The sequence below is a fragment of the Sus scrofa genome, chromosome 15, assembly GCF_054392235.1.
Source record: "Sus scrofa isolate SSC_HxYL_T2T_F1_AM1 chromosome 15, Sscrofa_HxYL_maternal_Yorkshire_Landrace_v2.0, whole genome shotgun sequence".
In the NCBI taxonomy this organism is placed as follows: Eukaryota; Metazoa; Chordata; class Mammalia; order Artiodactyla; family Suidae; genus Sus; species Sus scrofa.
In genome coordinates, this window is record NC_139397.1 from 17899127 (window position 1) to 17924924 (window position 25798).

At 34.2% G+C, this 25798-nt stretch overlaps 1 protein-coding gene and 1 long non-coding RNA gene across 48 annotated transcripts in view; one reads left to right on the plus strand and one right to left on the minus strand.

Moving 5' to 3' along the window:
* MBD5 (methyl-CpG binding domain protein 5) overlaps positions 1-25798 on the minus strand; it is a 438228-nt gene that overhangs the window by 273497 nt on the left and 138933 nt on the right. For all 47 annotated transcript variants that reach the window (XM_084998691.1, XM_084998684.1, XM_084998699.1 and 44 more), the window contains one exon: positions 11572-11664. The gene's annotated coding sequence lies outside the window, so the exon portion shown is untranslated. The remainder of the gene's footprint in view (positions 1-11571; positions 11665-25798) is intronic.
* LOC146395740 (uncharacterized) lies at positions 16116-22863 on the plus strand. The gene is made up of 2 exons (XR_014829090.1): positions 16116-20835; positions 20922-22863. It is a non-coding gene; the product is annotated as an uncharacterized LOC146395740 (long non-coding RNA).

Genomic DNA, 25798 nt, shown 5'->3' on the forward strand with positions numbered 1-25798 from the left:
TCTTAGAAAACACATACAATTCATGTTAACAATTTTATATACTATGTTAAGTTCAAAATAAATATCATAAGCTTAATTTTTCAATGATTAAATAAGCACTCTGAAATCATTCATGCCTTTTAAATGGTCACCTTAATGTTTTAATTGAGACCTTTCTTATACTTGCCACCTGCTAATGTGGCAAAAATAAGAGGCATGGTTTAATAAGGATCATTTGAGGCTCATACATTTTTTAGAATGAGTACAAAAATATCATACTTAGCTAAACCATGGTGAAACATATCTAAGTTTTGTATAAATATAAATAAGCCTATATGTAGTCTCTTAAAATTTTTAAGATGAGAACCTTCTATGTATGATGTCCTATGCCTTATTTTTAAAAAAAATTTAACAAGGCTGTCCCTTCCATAATACCACAAAGGTCTTCTTTAGACCAGATGGGATCTAAGTCATGTGGCTGAATGTAGCTGGAGAAAAACCCAGTTACACTTTTAAATTCTTGAAGATCTTAAGTGGGCTCTTCATGCTCACAACCAATCACAGTATAATTTCCTAGTCCATTCAATCTCCCATTTTCCTAGATAATGTTTTCACACCTCTCTTCCTTGAGTCCTCTCGCTCACACTCCATAACCAGTCCATCAGAAATACAGCTAAGTAGTTTCAAATTACATCATAACTCCAACTACTTTCTCATCACTTTCATTGGTCTTCCTCTGGTCTAAGACACCATTATTTCTGAAATATCTCTTAGCTATTACACTTGCTTCCTATTTATAATAATTCAAATTGATAAAACCAGAGTGAGCACTTCAAAATTTGTCAGATCATGCTAATGTCCAATGGATATTATATTTCTGGCCCCATATCCTACTATCCTTTTTGTTCTGATCAAGACACACTGGGCTTCAAATCTTTTATATAAAACATCTGACATGTACCTCTCCCAATGCATATACACTGGCTATTATCCTTACCTCCTTACATTCTTTTGTCACATATCCACATGACTAACACCTTTGCTTAAGTCTTTGCTTAACTTTGCTCTTTCTTGATAAGACTTATCCACTACTCTTTTTTTTTTTTTTTTTTTTAAGGCCTGCACCTATGGCAAATGCAAGTTCCCAGGCTAGGGTTCAAATCAGAGCTCCAGCTGCTGGCCCACATCATAGCCACAGCAATGCCAGATCCAAGCTGTGTCTGCAACCTACATCTCAGCTCATGACAATGCTGGATCCTTAACCCACGAGTGAGGCCAGGGATTGAACCCACATTGTCAAGGATAACAGTTGAGTTTGATACCACTGACTCAGAAGAGGAACTCCCACCCTGCTAATCTTATTTAATATTGTAAAATCTCCTCCTAATTGCACTGACACTGCCAATCCAACATACGCTTTTATGTGTTTTTTTTCCATAGCACATACTATCTCCTGATATACAACACTGTATACTTATTATGATTATTTTTTAATGTAGGTCTGCCATCATTGGAATATAAACTCTGTAAGGGTTGGGATCTTTGTATTGTTCACTGATCCCAAGTACCTAAAACAGTACCTGACACAAAGTAGGTCCTCAATAAATATTTGAGAAAAAAAATGAAAAAGTTTATTCACTTAGCTTAAAGAGTTAAGATTCATATTTATTTTAATAATTTTTCAAAGCTTAAATATTTTACAGTAAAATTTATCTCCTGCTCCTATTCTTCATCTAATTCCTATTCACTCCCCATGAGATAATGTCATCATTATCATTTCCTTGTGTATCTTTGCAGTGATTTTTATGCACAAGGAAGCATATATGAATGAATATGCTTTTCCCCATTATGTTTGAACCACAAACATCCTACACATACCAAACTACAACTGTAATACTGTAATTTCAACTGTAATTTGAAAAAATGAATAGATCATAAAGATTTTTCTTTATTAGGAATAACAAGTTTCAAAAAAAAGGGAGTTCCCATCGTGGCTCAGTGGTTAACAAATCTGACTAGGAACCATGAGGTTGTGGGTTCATTCCCTGGCCTTGCTCAGTGGGTTAAGGATCTGGCGTTGCTGTGAGCTGTGGTGTAGGTCGCAGATGTGGCTCGGATACCACGTTGCTGTGGCTCTGGCGTAGGCCAGCTACTACAACTCCAATTAGACCCCTAGCCTAGGAACCTCCATATGCCGCAGATTGGGCCCTAGAAAAGACAAAAAAAAAAAAAAAGGAAATAACAAGCTTCCTAGTTTAGTTGTAATAGCTGTGTACTATTCCATTCTGGATACCCCACAGTTAAATTTTACCCATAGAGATGCACACTTAGGGTTTCTCCAACATTTGCTATTAATATTGCTAAGAATAACTTTATGCCTATCTCATAAAGGAATATATTAGTGGATAAATTACAAGAAGTAATTAGCTAGGTCAATGGAAAAGGTGTTTTCCTACTCTTAACAGATATTCCCAATTACCTTCCATATGATTTATATTCTACCAGAAACATTCAATTTACATTCTACCAGGAAAATAAAAGAATGCCTCCATTCTTAACAAGACTAGTATATATAAGTTTAAGAAATTTGAAATTCTAATAGGTGACAAGTAGCATTTCATTGTGGCTTAATTCTGCTTTTCTTTTATTGAGTGAGGTTGAGATTTTTCTAAGAGCCATCCATAGTTCTTTTTCTGTAAACAGTCTGTTCTCATACTTTGTCATTTTTCTGATTGCAACGTTAGTCTTTTAACTTATTATTTTGTGGGGTTTTTTTTGACATTTAAAAACTTTAGCCAATCTGGTGTTGGGAAAGGTGGACCGTTACATGTAAATCAATGAAGTCTGAATACCTCGTTACACCATACACAAAAAGACCTCGAAATGGCTTAAAGACTTAGACACACCACCATTAAACTCCTAAAAGAGAACTCAGGGAAAACATCGTTTGACCAGTTGTAGCAATGTTTTCTTAGGTCAGTCTCCCAAGGAGACAGAAATAATAGCAAAATAAATGAGACCTCTTTAAACTTAAAAGCTTTTGAACAGCAAAGGAAACCATAAACAAAATGAAAATACAGCCTAGAAATGGGAGAAAATATGTGCAAACTATGCAACTGACAAGGGCTTAATTTCCAAAATACACAAACAGCTCATACAACTCAATATCAAAAAACCAAACGACCCAATCAAAAAATGGGTAGAAGACCTAAACAGACATTTCTCCAATGAAGACATACAGATGGCCAACAGATAAAAGAAATGATGCTCAAGATTGTTAATTATCAGAGAAATACAAATCAAAATTACAGTGAGGTATTGCCTCACACCAGTCAGAATGGCTGACAAAAAGGCTACAAATAACAAACGCTGGAGGGGGCATGGAGAAAAGTGAACCTTACACACTGCTGATGGGATAGTAAATTGGTGCAGCCACCATGGAGTTTCCTCAAAAAACTAAAAATAGAGTTACCATATGATCCATTAATTTCACTTCTGGGCATATCTGGAAAAGGCAAAAACTGTAATTTGAAAAGATGTATGTATCTCAATGTTAATAGTGACAATGTTTATAGTAAATAGCGAAGGCATGGAAGCAACCTAACTTAGTCCATCGGCAGAGGAATGGATAAAGAAGATGTAGTATAAACACACAATGGATTACTCAGCCATAAAAAAGAATGAAATAATGCAGAAATATGGATAGATCTAGAGATTATCATACTAACAGAGAAAGACAAAATTAAAAGACATAATATCACTGATATGTGGAATCTAAAAATATGACACAAATGAATTTATTTACAAAATGAAAACCGACTCACAGGTATCATAAACAATTTTAGGGTTACCAAAGGAGAAAAGGGGGACAGGCTTAATTAAATTAGGAGTTTGGGATTAACATATATACACTATTCTGTATAAAGCAAGTAAACAACAAGGACCTGCTATACAGCACAGGGAACTATACTCAGTATCTTGTAATAACCTATAACAGAAAAGATTCTGAAAAAGATATATGTATATTCAGGATATATATATCTGAATTACTTTGCTGTACACCTGAAACTAGCACAAAATTATAAATCAACTGCATTTCAATACAATTTTTTTTAAATTGCCCCTTCAGTAAGAATTGCAAACTTGTTTCAATGTTTGTGATTTGCCTTTTGATTTTGCCTGTGCATTTCTGTGCTGACAAACATGCTCAAATTTATTAATCACTTTATTTTTTGGCTTCTAGATTTCACTTGGAATGGTTATTCTTAGCAAAAGTCATAAAAAAAAAACTCCTGCATTTTCTGAGTAGCTTTGTGGTTTCATATTTTACATTTAAATATTTGGTCCATCTAGGATATATCTTGGTGTATGATGTGAGGTATGGATTCAACTTTTCTTTTTAGATGGCTTAACCAGTTGTCCCAACATGTATTAAACAATGCTTTTCCTACTGAATGAGATGTCATTCTTATTATTTTCAATATTCCTGCATTTATTAAGTCTATGGCTGGAGTTTATAATCTTGTTAATTCTGTCATTTCATACACCAATATATATAGCCTTTTAAAACTAGGGTTATGGGAGAGAACTCTAAATTTTACAAAAATGATATTCGACTATTTTCTGAACTACCCCAAGGCCAGTGCTTTCCCAATTCTCCCAAGGATGCTACATAGCTATTACCATTCTAGATACCCTACTAATAAAGGCCAAAGATACTGTGGCTTAATTCCTATAAACTGCAAATGTTATCTTGTGAAGAAGAATCTTTCCAGATGTGACTAAGTCAAAGATTTTAAAATCATATTGTTCTGGATTATACAGGTGAGCCCTAAATGCAATCACAAAGGTCCTTATATGAGAGAAGTAAACACACACAGAAATGGAGAAGGCAATGTGACCATAAGCCAAGGAGTGTTGGCTGTCACCAGAGGTGACGAAAAGGAAGGAAAAGATTCTCCCCTGGAACCTTTAGAAGGAGAACCCTAGATTTTGATTTTGGCCCTTTGACACTGATTTCTGACTTCTGACATCTGGAAACATAAGAGATGCTTATGTTTATGGTTTAATGCTCTGTTGCATTAAACCACCAAGTTTGTGGTACTGTTACAGAAGCTATTGAAAACTAATACACAAACAATATTCTTAGGCTTATTGCACACACCCAAACAACATACAAACGTACAATATGGCACTAGGGCTTAAATTACATTTAATTAATTAACTTTATTATAATTGATTTACAATGTGCCAATTTCTACTGGACAGCAAACTGACCCAGTCATATGTATATATCATGATAAAATTGTTATATATAAAAGTTATCCATGTGGTTACACTAATCTTGTGCCACAATATCTTAGTGAGTTCTACTATTTATAATAGTCACTCAGTTGATTAAATAAAACCCACTGGATGGTGCTTTCAGGAATATAATCATATGATTTGCACTTGGAGCTTTTAATTTTATCTTTTAAAATTTCTTTAAAAGTTCTAGCATTTTTCTCTTGGTATGTTCCCCTCATCAAAATGTTATATAGTCATGACATGGGGCATCTCTGCAATGTTCCTTATTTGAAATATTTTCAAAGTTTTCTCATTCTTTCCTTATCCTCACAACTGCTTGATATGTTTTGGACTGAGAGGAGAATGAATAAACTTTCCAAGCCTAGTGTGTTTTTTACTATTTTCCCTTGTACCTGCACTGTTTGTGCTTTGCAAGTGTTGTTACCATGTTCTTCGGTTTGTAGATATTCCCTACTGTTACATCTTCACTGCGAACTTCACTCTTTGCATTAAAAAACAATGACTTTGTTCAACCTCTTTGATGTTTACATGGACCAATTCCTCTGGTCTGACATTAAGCATTTGCCCACCTTTATCTGACGTAATTTTTATCCTTTAGTTTTCAACATTTTAAAAACAATTTAGTTGTATTTCTTACCTATATTAGAGAATATAGTGTTTTGCTCTGTGATTTAGCAGGAAATCCACTTTCTAAAAAGCCAACACAAGCTCAAAGCCCATTTATGTTAATTCCTCTCTTGGCTGATTCCCTTCAGTGTAATGCTGAATGATGATTGTGACATCTGATAGTTAGAATTGCTTTTCATTCTTTAACTTGATTTCTGGATATTTAATTTATTTATTCATTTATTTTTGCTTTTTAGTGCCACACTTGTGGCATATGGAAGGTCTCAGGCTAGGGGTTAAATCTGAGCTACCGCTGCCAACCTACATTACTGCCATAGCAACGTGGGATCCAAGTCGTGTCTGTGACCTACACCACAGCTCACAGCAACACCGGGTACTTAACCCACTTAGAGAGTCCAGGGATTGAAACTGAATCCTCATGGATCCTAGTTGGGTTCATTAACCACTGAGCCATGAAGGGAACTCCCTGGATTTTTTTTTTAAAGAAAATATTTTCATCACTAATTTTTATGTCATTTTTCTCCATGTATAGTTTGTCTGTATATATTTTTTCCAGTAATTGTTTTTATAATTATAACATTATGCAACTTTGTATTCACAAGTTAAATTATGTCACTTATGTAACTTATACGACTGTCATTTATTTCCCTATTTATGATCTATTAGTTCATTTCTATAAGCAATTAAGGTATTAGCATATTTCCTACTGCTCTGTCCTGTTCTTTCCTTCATATTTCAGTTAATGTTCTTCAGTATTTTCCTCTGCACTATTAAATTCTCCTTTTATTTTTATTTGCAGCTTTAATGTAATTCTTTGACTTGCCAGTATTGAAGAGGAGGAAAAGGCAATCAACAAACTTACAACTACAAAAAACCTGGATGAAAAGGGGAAACAAATAGGTCAAGGTGGTACATCACTTTTATTTTTAGGGAACATAGTGTTTACATCTTGTCTTAGTCTTTATTTTATAGTTAAATCCTTTCAATGCTCATCCTTCTGTGGTAATTTTTAAGTTATTTCCATCTGAATGAAAGTAGTTCATCTTCTAGGAATTCTTCTAGGAAGGGCATAGTTAAAATAATATTCTCTGAGTTCAAAGCCATCTGTAGTCTTTGTATCTGAAGACACTCTGAATTTAAAATACAAAATACTTTTTTCCTTTATAGAATCCTTTTGATGTTACTCCAGTGTCAACAGGCCCTAAATGTTGATGTGGATAAACAGAGACAAGACTAAATATTTTTCCCTGTTTTCCTCATCTTAGTGACTTAATCATTCTTTCTTCACGTTTAAATCCAGTAGGTTCATCTCAGTATTGACAGTTCTAGGTTAATTTCATCTGGCCCAGGGTGAGCCTTTTCACCATGCGGATCCAAATTATCTCCTATTTTATAAACTTTTTATATTTTATCTTTAAATATTTTTTCTTTTCTATTATATTTTTCTTTAGTGTCTCTATCTCAATTTATCTACTTACATACATAACACACATTTTCCAATTACTTTATTCTTTCTTTGGTTTCCTTCATTCATTCCTCTCATTTTAATCTTTTATATTTCTTAAGAGTACTTCCCATAATGTCTAGTCTTTCTTTTTTCTTTCCAATTTAATCTTTGAAATAAGTACTTTCCTAAGTTTGGCCAGATCCTAATCCATCTGTCAATTCACAACATATTTGCCAGAATTCTTGCTTTCTGTATTATCAGTTTTGTTCCTAGTTGATTGCTTTATTCATTTTCTCTTTTCTTCTTCTGTTTCTGTATCCTTCTATTTGACCCTCCCTGTCTCCCACATTCTTTCCTTTCTTTATGGAGAAATCCACTTGATATATTTTAAGTAATATTAGGATTCAGATGCGATCCTGAAACACTGAAATAGGTAAAAGCAGTTGAGACTTGGTAGGAAACACATGAGAGTAAGCGAAGAGAATCAGTCTTGGAAAAAATGTACTAGTAAAGCACAGTATAATGCAGATCTCAGAAACTGAAGGCCAAAAATATGCCTCAAAGGCATAGAACACACCCAAATTGCTGGAGACCTTTATTTCTAATCACATGTGTGGAACAGAAGTGAGTTGAGCTGTCAAAAGAATTCTGTAAACTCAGGTTTAGAGAAGTGGAGAAGGTAGAGGCTACCTGAGAAATAAACAAGCCATTTTTACAGGAGGTTTTTTATGTCTGTGGCAGCATAAAAGATTATTCCTTGGAAAGCAAACTTGGAACAACACTCTAGACCCTCCCTACCAACACACGCACATACACACACACACACACCCACACACGTACATGCCAGGTAAAACCATTACATTCAGTCGTGAGATATAAAAAAGAAAAAAAAAAAGAGGAACTAGCTCAGCACTGATAACAAAGAATAAAAATAAATATATATATAATATAAATATAAATAAATATAATTTATTTATAAGGAGTGGTTGAAAAATCAAACATTTTCAAGTTTCCTAGCTACATGCATTTCTTCATAAACTACATGTTCAAGTCTTTTATATAAATGGGTTTCTTTTCCACACTGAATTGTTCTCACTCTTCATATATTAAAAAAAAAAAAAAAAAAAAAATCAGGGAGTTCCCATCGTGGCGCAGTGGTTAACGAATCCGACTAGGAACCGTGAGGTTGCGGGTTCGGTCCCTGCCCTTGCTCAGTGGGTTAAGGGTCCGGCGTTGCCGTGAACTGTGGTGTAGGTCGCAGACGCGGCTCGGATCCCTCGTTGCTGTGGCTCTGGCGTAGGCCGGTGGCAACAGCTCTGATTCGACCCCTAGCCTGGGAACCTCCACATGCCGTGGGAGCGGTCCAAGAAATAGCAAAAAGACAAAAAAAAAAAAAAAAAAAAAAAAAAAAATCAGTATTTTCCTTACAGCTGCCAACTATAATTGCTAAGTTTTCAAGTGTCTTTTAATTTACAGATTTTTCTAATTATTCAAACATTTTTATAGTAAAAGTTACAAATCTATCATTTTATGGCTTTAAAAGAGTTGTGGGGGAGGGAGTGGGGTGGTTGGAGAGCTTGGGGTTAATAGATACAAACTATTGCCTTCGGAATAGATTAGCAATGAGATCCTGCTGTGTAGTACTGGGAACTATGTCTAGTCACTTATGATGGAGCATGGTAATGTGAGAAAAAAGGAAAGCGTACATGTATGTTTAACTGGGTCACCATGCTGAACAGTAGGAAAAAAAATTGTATTGGGGAAATAGCTATTAAAAAAAAAAAAAAAAAAGAGTTGCTTTTAAACCAAAATTCTTAAGTTATCATTCAAAGATGTTTTATGTCTCACAGATCACATCAATCCTATGCTCAAAACCCACAAATGGCTTCTTGTCAGAGTTAAAGCAAAACATAATTTTACTTTCTTAATATGACCTCTAAGTTCCTTATATGTCTTGCCCCTGCAAGAATCTTTTTTATGGGAGATATATAAATATCATTTTTTTTTTTAAAGAAAGAAAGTATTAAAAATAAAGATACACACTATCAAAGTGTATAAGAAAAACTGAAATAAGATGGCAGAAACAAGATGAAAAAAAAAAAAGAGTTCCCGTCGTGGCTCAGTGGTTAACGAATCCCACTAGGAACCATGACATTGCAGGTTCGATCCCTGGCCTGGATCAGTGGGTTAAGGATCCGGCATTGCCATGAGCTGTGGTGTAGGTCGCAGACGCAGCTCTGATCTGGTTTCATCAGTACTCAATGTTTCTTAATTTGGAAAAGATTTTACATTCAAAACCCTTAGTAAGCATTATACTTAAATGAGAGGTCAGATACACTCTCTTTAAGATTGACTATAAGGTGAGAATGCCTACTGTTACTACCACCGCTTAACATAGTTCTGGAGGAATTGACCAAAGGTACTTATTGGAAAGAAGAAAGAAGTAAAAGTATAAGAATAAGAAAGGTAGAACTAAAACTGTCATTACTTGTAATTTGTAATATGATCATCTATCTAGAAAAAAAAACAATCTATTAAGAATAAGATAATTCCGGCAGTGGCACAGTGGTAGTTAATCTGACTGGTATCCATGAGGATGTGGGTTTGATCCCTGAGTTCGATCAGTGGGCTGGGGACCTGGCATGGCCATGAGCTGCGGTGTGGGCTGCAGATGTGGCTTGGATCTGGTGTTGCTGTGACTGTGGTGTAGGCCAGCAGCTACAGCTCTGATTCAACCACTAGCCTGGGAACTTCCACATGCTGCATGTGAGGCCCTAAAAAGAAAAAAAAGATAATTTAGCAATGTTAGCACTAAGATCAAGTTTCAAAAAATCAATAGCATTTCTGTACACCAGCAGTAGATACCAAGAAAATGTTTTTAATTGATTAAAAAATGAATATCTACCTAAAGAACATCAGGTACAAAATTAAAAAGTTCTGTGTGTCATGAACTAAGGAATGTGATTAACTATTTTCTATCAAAAGGTACATTTAAAAGGGATTTTTTTTTCAAACCAGAGGGATCTATGTTAGACTGTGGAGACAAAGGAATTATAAAATAATTGACTAATTAGTATAATTCAGAAAATAATTGAATAGCACTTCTAAGCAACCAACTCACCATATATAACTACAGAAATAAATTTAAAACAAGAAATATCATTTAGATTTTCAAGAGAAGTATTTCTGACAATAATATTAATCACAGAAAACTAGCAAAATCACTAAGCTGCTAACCAGAAATTAAGGACAAAAAATAAACTCTTAAGTACTTGCACTTTGAATGAAGAAAAATAGAACAAAGGAAAAAAATTTTTGCACCAGAGACTATAAACTGTTTTATTTGATTCACAGAGTAGTGAAAGTAGATTTTATTTTTATAGGAAAAATTTTATGCTGATATTGAAAAATTAGTATTTTTAAAAATCTTTATTTCTGTTTTTTTCTGAAAAAAAAATGAGATTTGATTTCATGGTCTCTTATTCTCACTTAGAAAGGCTTCTAGAGCTGAACAGAAGTGCCACTAACAGGTCACATAATCTCCAAGGTTCCACTGTACCTACTTGACACACACAATTATTTAAAGTACCTTTTTGGGCATTTTGTGCTTCTTGTGTTTCACTCAAAGTTTCACCAAATGTATTCAGAAATTTTAATGTAAGCATGTAAGCACTCATATGAGACAGGAATGGAATATGCTAAGTAAATGGACATACTAGGTCAAGAAAATCTTTAGGAGCATAAGAAATAATGAAAAGAAGTTTAATATTCAGAGATAATACTCTAAGTATTTGAAACTATGACGGGTTTTTTGGAGTGGTTCACAAAACAAGTTCTTAACATGGTTAAGGAACTGATTAAGGAATACATTAAAAAATACAGTGAATAGTAGTCTCTGTAAAATTATTTTTTCACGTTAAATTCTACGGAGTAACACATACAATTGTGATGGAAGCTTTTCCATTCTTAATTGGTTTGCATTATTCCATAATATATCAATTTTAACAAATGCCTGCTATAAATGAAATCTAGTACTTCCTATCAAGATAGTGTTAGGACATAAAAATTTGTGTCTGAAAATGGATACATGTGCTCTGTGAGGCTGTTTAGAAAGAGCCAGTGATAAAAAAGTAAGTTTAGCAATCAAATTATAATCTAGCAACCCTAACCATTTAAATTAGATTATTTAACAGGCTACAGTTATTACTTACCTTGAATGTCTCTTTTTAAAGATCTTGTCTGTAAACCATGTAACCTTCAGTATCTAATTCCCACACACAGAAAATGATATCCTCAATAAGCATCTAAAAGAGAAAACATAATATCATGAATTTGAAGTTACAAACATTTTTTCATTTATTTTAAATGTTAAAGGAGATCTTGAAATTATTCTTTATGATTTAATAAGTGTGGCCAAAGGGTAGTGTGTATTATAGGACATATTTTATGTAATGAAACAGTGATAATAATGAGATTTTTTTTCCCCCTTTATAAGAATCAGAAAGTACAGTACAACATATATTTTGATCCCTGGCATAGAGTTTAGTACTTTCTATAATACTATTTTTATCTGGCTAACCTAGTTTCAATGAACATTTTTAAGAAATATAATTTTACACACATTGGTTCTGAGGTCATACATGAATGTATCCCCACCCTAGAAAACTCTTTCCTTGTTCAGAATGGATAATTAGCAAAAATATATTCTTGAATACCTCTGAATTGCCTCTAAAAGTCAAAATCACAGAAATTAATTAGTTAAATATTCTGCTCTCATGAAAAGTCAATATTTTTACCCCTTATCACTTAAACTGTCCCATCAGTGTTTTACATAGAACTAGTAAAACAGCAGAGGTTTTTTAAGAGAAATTGCTTCTTATAGAGAATTGGGATGACTCAGAGAAAACATTCTATGTTGAAATAATTTGATTCTTATTTCCTTTGATTTTTTAAAATCAGCCTGAGATAAGCAGTTAGGGAAATAGGATTTGGATGCTACAGTGCTATACCTTTAGCATATAGTTTTGGGTACTATGGATTCCAAAACCAAAATCAATAATTTTTTCATTAGCAACATATTTCTGCCTCTTGTCATTAGTGTAGACTCTGTTTTAGTTGCAGCTACACATTAAAACACCTAAGAAATTACTAAATGTAGGGAGATGGTCTCTTCCTTAGATATTCTGATTTAACTGTCATCACATGGGGCCAGGACCTAGCTATTTTTCAAAAGCATTAAAGAATGATGTCTGTTCTGCAAGTTAGGAAACAATCTCAGAGCAATTATTTAACTTAGTTTCTATAGATAACTAACAAGTTTCTATAGATAACTAACATAGCAAAAAAAAAAAAAATTGTATCTATGGGTATCCATGAAAACCAGTAAGATACTTGCTACTCTGACTAGTAAATATTTTATTTATTTATTTATTTATTTTTAGGGCTGCACCCATGGCATATGGAAGTTCCCAGGCTAGTGGTCTATGCCACAGCCACAGCAATGCAGAATCCGAGTCACGCCTGTGATCCACACCACAGCTCACGGCAACGCCAGAGCCCCAATCCCCTAAGCAAGGGGAGGGATGGGACTGGAACCCGCATCCTCATGGATACTAGTTGGATTTGTTTCTTCTGCACCACAATGGGAAATCCTTGTCTGGTAAATGTTTTAAATGATTTCAAAGCTCCATATGCTGCGGGAGCAGCCCAAGAAATAGCAAAAACACACACACACACACAAAAATTAATGAAATAAGATAAAATTATTCATTGGAGTTCCCATCGTGGTGCAATGGTTAACGAAGCCGACTAGGAACCATGAGGTTTCGGGTTCGGTCCCTGGCCTTGCTCAATGGGTTAACGATCCGGCGTTGCCATGAGCTGTGGTGTAGGCCGGTGGCTACAGCTCCGATTGGACCCCTAGCCTGGGAATCTCCATATGCTGCGGGAGCAGCCCAAGAAATAGCAAAAAGACAAAAAAAAAAAAAAAAAAAAAATTAATAAAATAAATGATTTCAAAGCTTCCCTGAAACACATACAAACCTACCTCAACAACTAGGTAATACCACAGATTATGTGAAACTAAGCACGGCATAAATGGTGGTTACAGTGAATCCCAAACCATAATGCACTTAAGGACCAAAATTACTACTTTAAAATTAAAGGTAGATTCCCAGGTTCCATGCCCAAAGATTCTGAGTCACAAGAACTAGCCTAAGGCCAAGGAGATATTTTTTCAGATATCTCTTATGATTACAAAACAAAAGGTTTATGTCCCCTATAAAATGGCTAAGTATTTATGAACAGTGACTATTAGACTTTCATTATTAACATGTATAAAAATACTTAAGTTTTATTCTGACATTATATTTCTAATCTTAAAAGGTAATTCCAAGACTCACTGGTAAGAAATAACTTTAAATTTAATAGTGAATAGGACTTCGGCAATAAATCAATGTAGTTAAGCTAAAAAAATGTTTATGGTTCGCTTATTTTGTAAGCTTTGCTATCCTCCCAAGTAAACTGTGTACGTAATTGATAAAATACTTGTGTCCAAAAAAAAAAAGTATAAAACTAGGTTATATTTATAAGGAAAATTTAACCTAAAAGCTCATATGTAACTAGAAACATGTTCTCAATGTCTCAACATTAAAATTTTTCTGTCCCAGACTCAGTGGGGGAAAAAGAACTCCTCTAAAGTAATTTGCTCTGTTTAAATACAAACAAGTTTTTTAAAACAAAAAGTCTTGAATCATTTCCCTCAAGAATACACACACAAACATAGCTTACTAAAAATAACATAAAATAGGCTGTCAACATTTTAGTTTGGAAAATTCTTATAAACAGGTCCAGAAGTACTTCACAATAAAAATAAAATATTCAACATCACATACTCTTCAGAATCCTTCCGAAAAAGTCTAATAAAGAGAGGTAAATATTGGAGTCTCTTCTGTACTCAATAAGGATGGCGATCAAAAACTACTAACCCTTGAAAGAAAACGACATATTTTCTCTTATCTTCCTAATATGGATGTGCTCCTTGTTAATCAGAGACTCACAGGTTTCTTCGTTCTATATTTTGTTATTATTTCAGTTCTGGCATGTTTGTTTTTTTCACAGCAACTATATTGTAATTTCCCAGCAAGCCCTAGCCTGAAAGCATTGAACAAATACGTAACAATTTTATCTGTTGGTCTTTCGATTGATTACATATATAGTATTTTACCGTGATTCCGTGAGGCACTCAGCTTTACTCTTTAATATAATTTATTACTGTGAATGATTTGAAAAATTGTAATCTCCCTGTGCTGCATGATCTTTCCCATCTGTTCTGAGGACTACTGCACCTAACTCTCTTAATGTCTCATAAGTCAGGTTATTTTGGTTAACTGAGAATAAAAGCTTAATAATTACTAGTATTAATAACAACTAAACAAGAATGAACACTTTTCAGTAAACTACATTCTATTTAAATATATTTAACATAGAAGTCATAGGGAACATGGTTCAGTGTTTCCCTTCGCTAAACTACATATTTTAAAAAGAACCAAAAGTTGTAAACCACACAATACAATACAAAAAGCATTCAAACTATACATACTGCTCTTGAATGATTAAAAATACAGACTTCTAGATAATGGACATTAGGGATCTCCAATATTTGTCATATAAATTGTTAAAACATCTTCTTTGTTTTTAAATATAGTAGTAAGAACATTCATTGATTTCTAACTCCTAAGTAACATTAATTAAGACTCACAACCATCCTAAGAAGTGCTAATGATCATCTACCTTTTACAGATAGGGAAGTTGTGGAAGAGAGAGAGGAACTTGCCCAAGATTTCACAGCTAGGAACTGGCAGAGCTAGGTTTCAAATTCATGCAGTTTACAATTAACTATTTCTCCAAGGCCCCACCCATTAAACTAAAGTCTCAGGAAACTCTCAAAGCCCTACTTAATCTATCCTTTTAACAATTTCTGCCTTATACCTCCTACCCTTTCGCTAGGTTTATCAGTTTTCTGACTGAAAGGAAAATGCTATGGTGTCTACTTCCAACTCTTCTTCCTCACAATAAGATTATTTATAAGTTCTCATTTATCTTTACATGCTTTCTATTATTTCTGTACCACTTACATAATAAAGTCTCTATGACATTAAGGGTTTATCCTAAAAACCTCAGTCTTGCTTCTGAATGTAATGTTCTATAAACCTAATCACATTAAGATCCATTAAATATGGTTCAATACTGGGATGCAAAATTTATGGTTTTAACTCAATTTTTTTTCTGCAACAAAATATGCCTTCTTAAAATATTACTGCACCTCTAATTTCTAAATATGGTGGTTTTAACAGGGAGAAAATATGCTTTCTACTTCCCTGAGCTATGGGATTATGTCCAAAACTAAACTTATTTTTTTAAGGGTTAGGGTTCTCAAATCTAAACTTTTATAGGTGAATGCTTTTTATAGGTGATAGCTTTCATTAGCAGTATGCAATTTTATAACCATCAAGATCTCACTTATTCTGATTTGATACTGACTGGTTCCCAGGCTAGGGGTCAAATTGGAGCTGTAGCTGCTGCCCTGTGTCACAGCCACAGCAACGTGGGATCTGAGCTGCATCTGTGACCTACACTATAGCTCACCACAACACCAGATCCATAACCCACTGAGCAAGGCCGTGGATCAAACCTGCATTGTTATGGATGCTAGTGAGATTATTTTCCTCTGAGCCACGATGAGGACTCCCTTATGTTTGTTTTTTTTAAGTTTCCAAATTTCTTCAGTATAACAAGAGCTCTAATCATGTAATCCATGAAAAATTTGTTTTCTCAACTGTTTTTATTACAGAGAATAATCTTAGCCTGAGCTTTTTTAACCCATTCTTGGTATCAGCTAAGACCATTGTTAGGTTTATTCTAGATCTCTCTTTTAGTGGACCTGGAGTAATTTTTATTTATTTATTTATTTTGCAGCTATACTATTTTTGTGGTAAACAGCCTAAGAGTCTCTTACTGAGTACCCAAGTCACTTTCAAAAACAAAGGATCATAGGCTATTCTAAATTCTATCCATCAAATTCAGACTTGCCTTTAGCCCTCATGCAATTTGTCCAGATGATTTGGCTTCAGTAAGAAAGTATATTTAAAGTCCAAAACAACTGAAGTTCTCTCTGTGGAAGTTGATAATAATCAGGCCTTTCAAGGTATTCATATAAAATGATATAATTTCATTAGAGAAAGAAAAAAAAGGCCATGCCCTTTCCTCCATCCCTATTTTTTTCCCTACCAACACTCTCTAAAAATATCCATCTGATCTAAGTAGAATCTCTCTCCAACTAAAGTAAATAATCAATGTGGTTCTGACATCTGTTACTTGGGGAATATTAGTGAGGGATATTTCGGCTAAACTAATATGCAAACACCTTGAGAGCTGATCTCTTTGGAAAGAAAGAATTAAATACAACATTTTGCCACATATAGTATCAAGGACATGCATATTAACATTCTGGCAATGAATTTAGTCTTATGCTCTTGGGCTTGTTGACAATTAATGAGAGAATAGAGTTGGGACCCAGTAAATGGATTGGCAGCTCATTTACTATTTTGTGGTCTCTCTCAACCCCAAAAATGAGGTTCCTAAAAACCACTATGAATTGAGAACTCAGAGCTGAGAAAATGAATATATTGTAGAGAAAAAAGATTGAGGGAATGAAGTCATGTGAATGTGAAGTACAATGTTAGTAGTTTACATTCAATAAAACACAAAATGTAAAAAGAAATCATTTCTATTTATCCTCCCATGTGTTAGAACTTTTCAAGGACTTCTTCAGTGGCAGTTACAGAAACACAATACAAAGCTATGTATATAGGTTTATTATTACATTTTATAAAGCTATTTTACCTTTGGAAATAAAATACTATTATATTATTGACCTTGCTCTCTGCCTCCCTCCAAATGTTGGCACAGTTAGAAGTTCATGACTGGGATGTTAATGATGGTATCTTCTTGTCTTATCAGATTTTGCCTCTTGCCTCCTGAGATCTGACTCAGTAGTCTCTCAACACATTTCTAGCAATTTATCTATCCATATCTTTTTTTGTGGCATCCTTAAAAATATCACTACCACTGACATCACCACCATTTCCTTTTATAAAACATCACATTCCTCTTTCTCTCACGATCATCACCAACAGGAGTGAGCTACATTTCCAGAACACTAGAAAGGCAGTATTTTTTTTTAATGCTGGAAAGTTCTATAAAGGAGGAAAAAGAAGGGAAGAAAAGTAAGAGTGACAACTACTATTGATTTCACTGTTCAGGATTATACTCAAAGGGTAGATGGAATAACTGGACAAGAGACTGGGACATCAGAGAAGGAACTTCACCATCAGAGGTTATGCTTATGTCCCTTCTGAAACATGGTAACCTTGAAGGCCCCGTCCAACTCCATGATTTTTTGAATTTGTGATTAGAAATCACAAGAAATTTTATGAGCAAACAAGAGAAAAATGCTTTGAAAAAGCATTCAAAATTCAAACATCAAAACTGTACTGCTTCCTTTTGGGGTAGACAGAAATTCATGAACACTTTACATAGTATTATTAATTTTTTTTTAATTCTAAAGCAATACGGTAAAATATAGGCATTGGTTATACCAGTGTAACCCAAGGTTAAGAACAAACAAAATACTATAAATTGATGATGGGCCAACATGAAGAATAAAACAAAAACCTGGGGATCATGCTGAAATTCATGCCACCAAACAAAGAACTGGAATTTTACCCAACAAAACAAGATGTGCTGCTGCTGCCGAAACAGACAGTAGGTTCATGACTCTGTGTGTGTGTGTGTGTGTGTGAGAGAGAGAGAGAGAGAGAGAGAGAGAGAGAGATCATTGCTTTTGTGCACAAAAACTGGAAGGCCTTAAAGAAGTTTCACCTATTTTCAAGTATTTTAATGGTGCTATAACAATATTTTGGGGCATGTGACACATAAGATATTATCATCTTAAAGAAAGACATATTATGAAAATAGATTTCATGAGGCTATTGTAAATCAGGTTCAATGCTTAAAACGAAATTCAGATTCTGCATATGAACCATAATGTTTTATTTACATGGTGGTAACAGAGATAATAATAGGTCTAAAAGCAGTCCACTGTATTTAATTGAAAAAATTACTAGGGTATTATAGGAGCTTTAGCAGAAAACACTGAATCACAGCTTAGAAAAAGTCTTTTTAAAAGATGTTCTTCATATAAAAACAAAACCATTTCAGATAAAAAAATTAATAAGATATGCTACTCATTAATTAGTGCTTGTTAATTAAGATTAATCTGAGAGAAAACTAATTAGAGGAAAGGTATTTTTAAATTAACTTATGGAAAAATTTTAAATAAAACAATGTTAAAGTATGTGCATACAGACTAAAAAGTACTCTTGTAGATATTTTTGAAATAAGCAACTTCACAATATAGCTATAGATTATTAAAACTGACATAATAAACTGCTCATAGGCAAACATCAGATTTATGCTATAATGCTTTTTAAATGTTAATATGTAAATACCCTCCTTTCCAATATTTCTGATATGATAACAAAGATTATGCTTTCTATACATTATTTTATTTAATTTTTTAAAAAATTTATTGGACTATAGCTGATTTTCAAGGTTATGTTAGTTTCAGCAAAGTGAATCAATTATACACATACATGTATCCATTGTTTTTCAGATTCTTTTCCTGCATAGGTTATTACAGAATATTGAGTAGATTTCCCTGTGCATACAGTGAGCAGGTCCTTGTTAGTTATCTATTATTTATGTAAAATAGTATGCATATGTTAATCCCCAGCTCCTAATTTATCCTTCCCATATTTCCCATTTGGTAAATTTAACTTTGATTTCGAAACCTGTGAGTCTGTTTCTGTTTTATAAATAAGTTCTTTTCTATCATTTTTATTGGATTCCACATGTAGGTGATATCATATATTTGTCTTTCTCTGACTTACTTCACTTAGTATGATAATTTCTAGTTCATCTGTGTTGCTGCAAATGCTATTATTTCATTCTTTTTTATATAGAACGCATATTCTATTACATATTTTTTATAGAATTCCTATAAAGTCAAAGCAACTTTTCAAATGGCAAACACAAAAACCTCCAAAATGATGAGTCATCATTCCTCATCCACGGAAATAAATACAAGGTAATAACCTAAGAAAAGAGATTTCAGCCAGCATAACTGACAAAAAGCAAATGGTTACATCTTGGGAAAATATTAAAAATTTATGAAAGAAAGATAGGAAAGGAAAAAAAACCAAGCTGAAAATTTCCTATATAACTAAATCAAACTCTACCACAATTTCCAATAGAAACAAAAAGCAAGGAGAGGTGTCAGAGTTCTGTGTAAGCAAGTGAAGTCCCCACATGCCAACCCACTGAAAGAAGATAAGGACAAGCAGAAAAAAATGCAAATAAGTGCAGAGAAGAATAGGAATATGGTCCTTAGTGATGTCTGAAAAAAAAAAAAAACAATAAGACTAAACTGTCAAAGTCACTTGTGAGAAACACTAGGCTCTGATTTTTCTGTAGATTTTTGGTGCAGGAACTCATAATGGCAAAAGAAACCTTATGTGAGAAATTCTGTGAGCCAGCAGTAATGCTCGATTTTATGATGTCTGGAAGCAGCTATCATTTACCAAGAGTATTTCAAATCCTATCAAGAACAGCTCAATATTATGCCAACCTGCCAAATAATGAAGAGTTTTGTTAGAGAAAATATCATATTGACAAAAGAATGAAATCCTTATAAATAGGAAAAGATGTCTGAATTACACAAATTACCTCTAGAATAAATAAATATGGGGTCATTATTAACTTCATCAAAGATAACTGAGAAATCAAAAAAAGAAATCCAAAAATGAGCAAATGCAACCAAAAAAGCTTCTGAGTCACTCTTGTTTACTAGAGATTTTTCGGGTTTAGAGGACTGTCCTCTCAAAGTTTTGTGAGATGTACAAAAAATTATGGAATATCATTTTAAATCTTTCAAAGGTGACAAATCAAATGCTATACATATAAAATGGGAAGCATTTCCAGAAATTTATTCTCTCTTCTCTGTTTATAATGAACTGAATGACTATGCAGAAAAATACTTGAATGTTTAAACCAAAACATTACAGGCCTATTTTGCTCTGAGTGATTTAAGTCTTGATACAACCTCTCACATATAGCTTCAAATGCTACTTAAAATTAGTCAATGTTTCCAATATTGCCAGCACTTATAATGCTATAATTTTCTGATGATCCCTTAGCATTAAGAATACAGCTGTAGGTAGCACTGTAGATGCAGAAATAAGAAAATGTACACTATATAAGTATGTAGTAAGTAGGCTTTTAACTAGGCAAACTACAAATCAAAATGTGGAAGTAAAACTTAGTATGGTGGGTTCATGTTCAATAAAAATTAAAATGTTTTAAAATATATACTAATTACCTGGTTGCAACAGGGATCAAATGAAGCAAAAAGTAAAATGACATATTCAGTTATTTTATATAGAAAGTAATATAAACAAATTATTTCAAAGCAGTTAATCTGTTGGCAATACATTCCCCTCTATTGGAATGAACCAGGTGAAACCGTCCTTTTTAGTATTCAAAAAAGGCTAAATATTAGTAATGACATATGGTTCAAAGTAAAAGCATTAGTTAACATATTTATTTCATTTAATTCCATGTACTATTGTGATACAATCCAAGAAACAATGTATTCATTCATTAAAATCGGCATTTCAAATAATTTTTCTCCCACAAAAATGACGAAAGAATAAATACTCTCAATGATATCTGTTGCTCCCAGATTATGAAATTAAGAGACTAGGTTTTTAGTAAATTTGAACATCCTCTGTATAGATTATTAGGTACAATTCATTGTGTTGTTTTTCTTTCTTCCTCTTGGATATGGATAAAGAAGATGTAGCAAGAAGGTTATAAATAAGAGCAAATTCACATTTGGAATAAAAGCACACCAACAAAGTCTTTATAATAACTCAATAAATTTTCTGGCCAAAATACCATAAATTGCAAGCTTCTTCTATCAAACTACTGCAAGTTGATAATTAAAAAAAAACTGTTGACTATAAAGGTAATCTGTGTTAACTGGTGATCAATCAATCAATCAATATAAGTAAAAAGGACTGTACAATAAAAACTTAGCAGAAATCTTTACTTTTAGCAGAAAGGAATTCTAAATCATGCCTAACCTGAAAAATGTGACTTAAAAAACATTAAAACAAAAACTAGTATAGTATTCAAATTTTTATATACTTAAAACATTCGATGCATTAAAACTATCATTTTGATACATCTAATACCTGGTCAGAAAGAACAATGTGGCTATACCAGTTGTTAAATACTAAATAATAATAGACTTCCGTACTTTTTGAAAAATGGCCACTGCTCCAACCTCTACGTCCCCTTCTCCAGGGACCTTGCCCCCATCAAGATATGTCCATGTTCTAACCTCCAAGAGAATAACACCTGGCAGAGCATAAGGTCTCCAAGACCCTGGCATCTGCTCCAATTGGCTGGTGCCTGGGCCACACCAGTGCCTATATAATTCCAACCTCTTCTCTGTTAATGAGACAGGTATAGTAGCACAAGCTTTGAGCTTGGAGTCAGAGACACTATGTTACAGCAGCTCTGTTATTTGAGTAAATCACTGGACCTTTCTGAAATGTCCATTTCTGTTTTGAAAGAGTTATTACTAGCTATCTAGTAGGGCTGATTGTGGATTACATGAAAAGCCATCAAGTGCTTATTATTAGCATACAGTAGGCACACCATTTACTTTCCCTTCCCCTTACTAGGAACATAAACAATATTACATGGGAAAACAAGCAGAAACTGCAGTCCTTTGTCATAAATGGGTCACACTATAACTTTTTTTTTTTTTTTTTTTTTTTTTTTTCCCAGCTGGGGCATTCAGCGGCTTGATGTGGTATCTCAGTTCCCAGATCAGGGGCTGAACCTGTGCCACAGTGGTGAAAGTGCTAAATCCTAACCACCAGACCATCAGGGAACTCCTGAAACATTCATTTTTGAACTCAGTAGAATTAGAATCCATTTTCCCCATAATAATCATTACATAAAAGTTGTTATGTATCTCAACATTTTTATAATTTCCAACATTTTTCCATAATGCATTATTCTCATCCATGAAAAAATTATTATGCATTCATACATGGCAAGCACTACTCTAAGAATTGTACATTTAATCAGAGTTCCCGTTGTGGTGCAGTGGAAATGAATCCAACTAGGAAACATGAGGTTGCGGGTTTGATCCCTGGCCTTGCTCAGTGGTGTTACTGTGAGCTGTGGTGTAGGTCGCAGACTCGGTTCAGATCTGGCGTGGCTGTGGCTATGCCCAGCAGCTACAGCTCCGATTAGATCCTTAGCCTGGTAAATTCCATATGTTGCAGGTGCGGCCCTAAAAAGACAAAGGATAAAAGACCCCCCCCCCCCAAAAAAAAAAAGAATTGTATATTTAAGTTATTTAATCCTCAAAATCCCTTAGAGAACAGTGTGTTCTCATTGTGCCCACTAAATAAAGGAGGAAATCAAGGCAAAGTGAAGTAACACGTGCTTGGTCACATTACCTAGTTAGGTGGCAGAGCCAGGACTGGACCAAGGGCCTACCCTCCTACTCACTGTACTATATTGTCTTTGGAGTTATTTAAATCATAAAACCTATAAATACTTATAAAAATCAAAACACTGAGAAAAGACATATAGTACTCTTGTGATAATAAACAACATTGGTCAAACTGAGCAAAAGAAGAAAAAAGTTCTATACAATTTATCTTGTATGTTGGTGGGCTAAAAGAGGAGTAAATATGTGGAGTTATAAAGTGGATTGGAGGAAAAGCAGGAGGAAAAGCAGGCTAAAACAGATTAAATTTGTGGAGACATAAAGTGGATTGTCTATTGTCAGGCTTTAAATACAGCTATCACTGGTTCTTCATCACAGCTAAAGTTCCAGAGTTACCCTTCCCTTTTCTTATTTACATATCTATCATCAGCTTCTACAAAATGTTACTTAAAGTGGTGGGAAATGCAGCAGGAAGTCTGCAGTCCAAGAATCAGGTTTGATTTCTAGCTCTTCTTTTAGACTGTCCTTTTAAAGATAGTCTGCAAACAATTTGCAACTAGAATTGGCCTGGGCTCTAACCTGGATTATCAACAGTGATCAGGTTCATTTGCCAGGCAAAGGAGAATGATCATATTTGACCCAGAGGAGTTAAATTCAGCCACTGCCTCCCATCTTCTTCAGACTAGAACTAGGTCTTCCTTTTAGCTGTGAGATTCCTCTGAATATTGTGTGACTATTTCTGGCTTTGAAAGATTGTTTTTTAAATTCAGTTTTTGGTGCCCTAAATGATTTATATACAATACTCTTGGTACTTTTAGATTGCTTTTAATATTTTCTTCTTAGTACTTAATTACATTTTATCACTAGTACCAAGGTGGCTATTAAGTATTTTATTCATTTGTTTGGTATTTTATTTTATTATTATTATTGCTTTTGTCTATTTAAGGTTGCACTGGTGGCATATGGAGGTTCCCAGGCTAGGGGTTGAATCAGAGCTACACCTGCCAGCCTACACCATAGCAATAGCAATGACAGATCCAAGCCACATCTGCGACCTACACCACAGCTCATGGCAATGCTGGATCCTTAACCCACTGAGCAAGGCCAGGGATAGAACCCACCACCTCATGGTTCCTAGTTGGATTCGTTTCCACTGCCCCAAGATAGGAACTTCTTGTTTGATATTTTAAATACTTGGAATACTAGTTCCTAGTCTCTGAGGATCTCATTACTTTACTACTTTGTTTTCAATTCTTAGCATTTTTAAGTATCCCTAAACATTTATATTTGGGCATTTTAAGGGTCTTAAGGTTTGCTTTAGTTTAGACTGTAGCTATAATTTTTGGTTAGAACTATATTCAATTTTTTGGTTAAAATGCATTTTTTCAGAGTTAAGACCTTATATTTATATTGATTCTAGTATTTCTAAAGTTATGTTTAGAATTTTAATGAAAGGGTGATCATATAAAATCCTTTTACTTCCATAACTTTGTTAATTTTTACTAGTATTTGATGGATAGTAATTTTAACAGTTTTGGGTCACAAAAATGGAAATGGATCTATCAAACTAAGTATTTTCAGTCACATTCAATCAATAGATAACCTTTAATACTGTCCATTTGCTCTAAACAATTGATAATAACAGTATAAAATAAATAATACTGGCAAAATAAGAGAGATTCTCATCCCTGAGTTAATAAGTTAACTTGGTGTTTTCAAGGAAGTAGACGCTCAGACTAGGACTGAGTGGACATAATTTATTTAGCAGGTTCAGCCTAACTGGTATGGGAGTGGGGAAGATGATAAGAGAAGGGCAGGCAGCTAATACAGGACATGATAATAAGCTAGCTATCACAGAAGCCAACAGAAACTTAATCTAATGGAAGAACCTGGCAAATGATATGAGATACATGTCTCAGAATTGTCTGGGTAAGGGCCAGTCATTGCTTAAGGTCTGTCAATCATTGCTTAAGGTCTTCCTACAGTGGCTTCCAGCAGCTAAAAGGCAGTCCTGCGACTTAGAGGTAGGTACTGGCCTTTGGGAGGCCGATGTGTACTATCAGAGCATATGGACAGAATACCCCTTATCTATTGAAGCTGTTAGGTAGAATCCAGTCACCACTGTGATCATTCCAACAAAATAGCCCTAATTGTGTGTGAAATTGGGGCAAACCAGTTTGACCTGGAAGCTGAAAGGATGTTGACAACATCTAGGTATTACTAATAATGAGGTAGTTTGCAATTTCTTAATTCAAAATGCTAACAAAATAGGAGCCTGGCACTAAGACACTAGGAAATACATATAAGTTCAAGGAATAATATTAGCCTATGATTTAACTCTTTCAAGAAATAAGGGGAGTTTCCATTGCAGCTCATCAGTAATGAACCCAACTAGGATCCATGAAGATGTGGGTTTGATCCCTAGCCTCGCTCAGTGGGTTAAGGATCTGGCATTGCTATAAGCTGTGGTGTAGGTGGCAGATACGACTCAGATCCTGTATTGCTGTGGCTGTGGTGTAGGCTGGCAGCTGTAGCTCTGATTCAAAACCTAAACTGGGAACCTCTACATGTGGCAGGTGCGGCCCTAAAAAGCAAAAAAAAAAAAAAAAGGAATATATAATCCTTATAGATTCCTATGATGTCCAAAATTATAGCAAGGACAAACACCTACCAAAACAAAGAATGTAAGGCATCATACCACATAATCAGTCTGGCACATAATCAGCCACTTATAGAAGTGGCTACATTCCTACCACAACTTGAGGTCACATACTATTAAAAAAAAA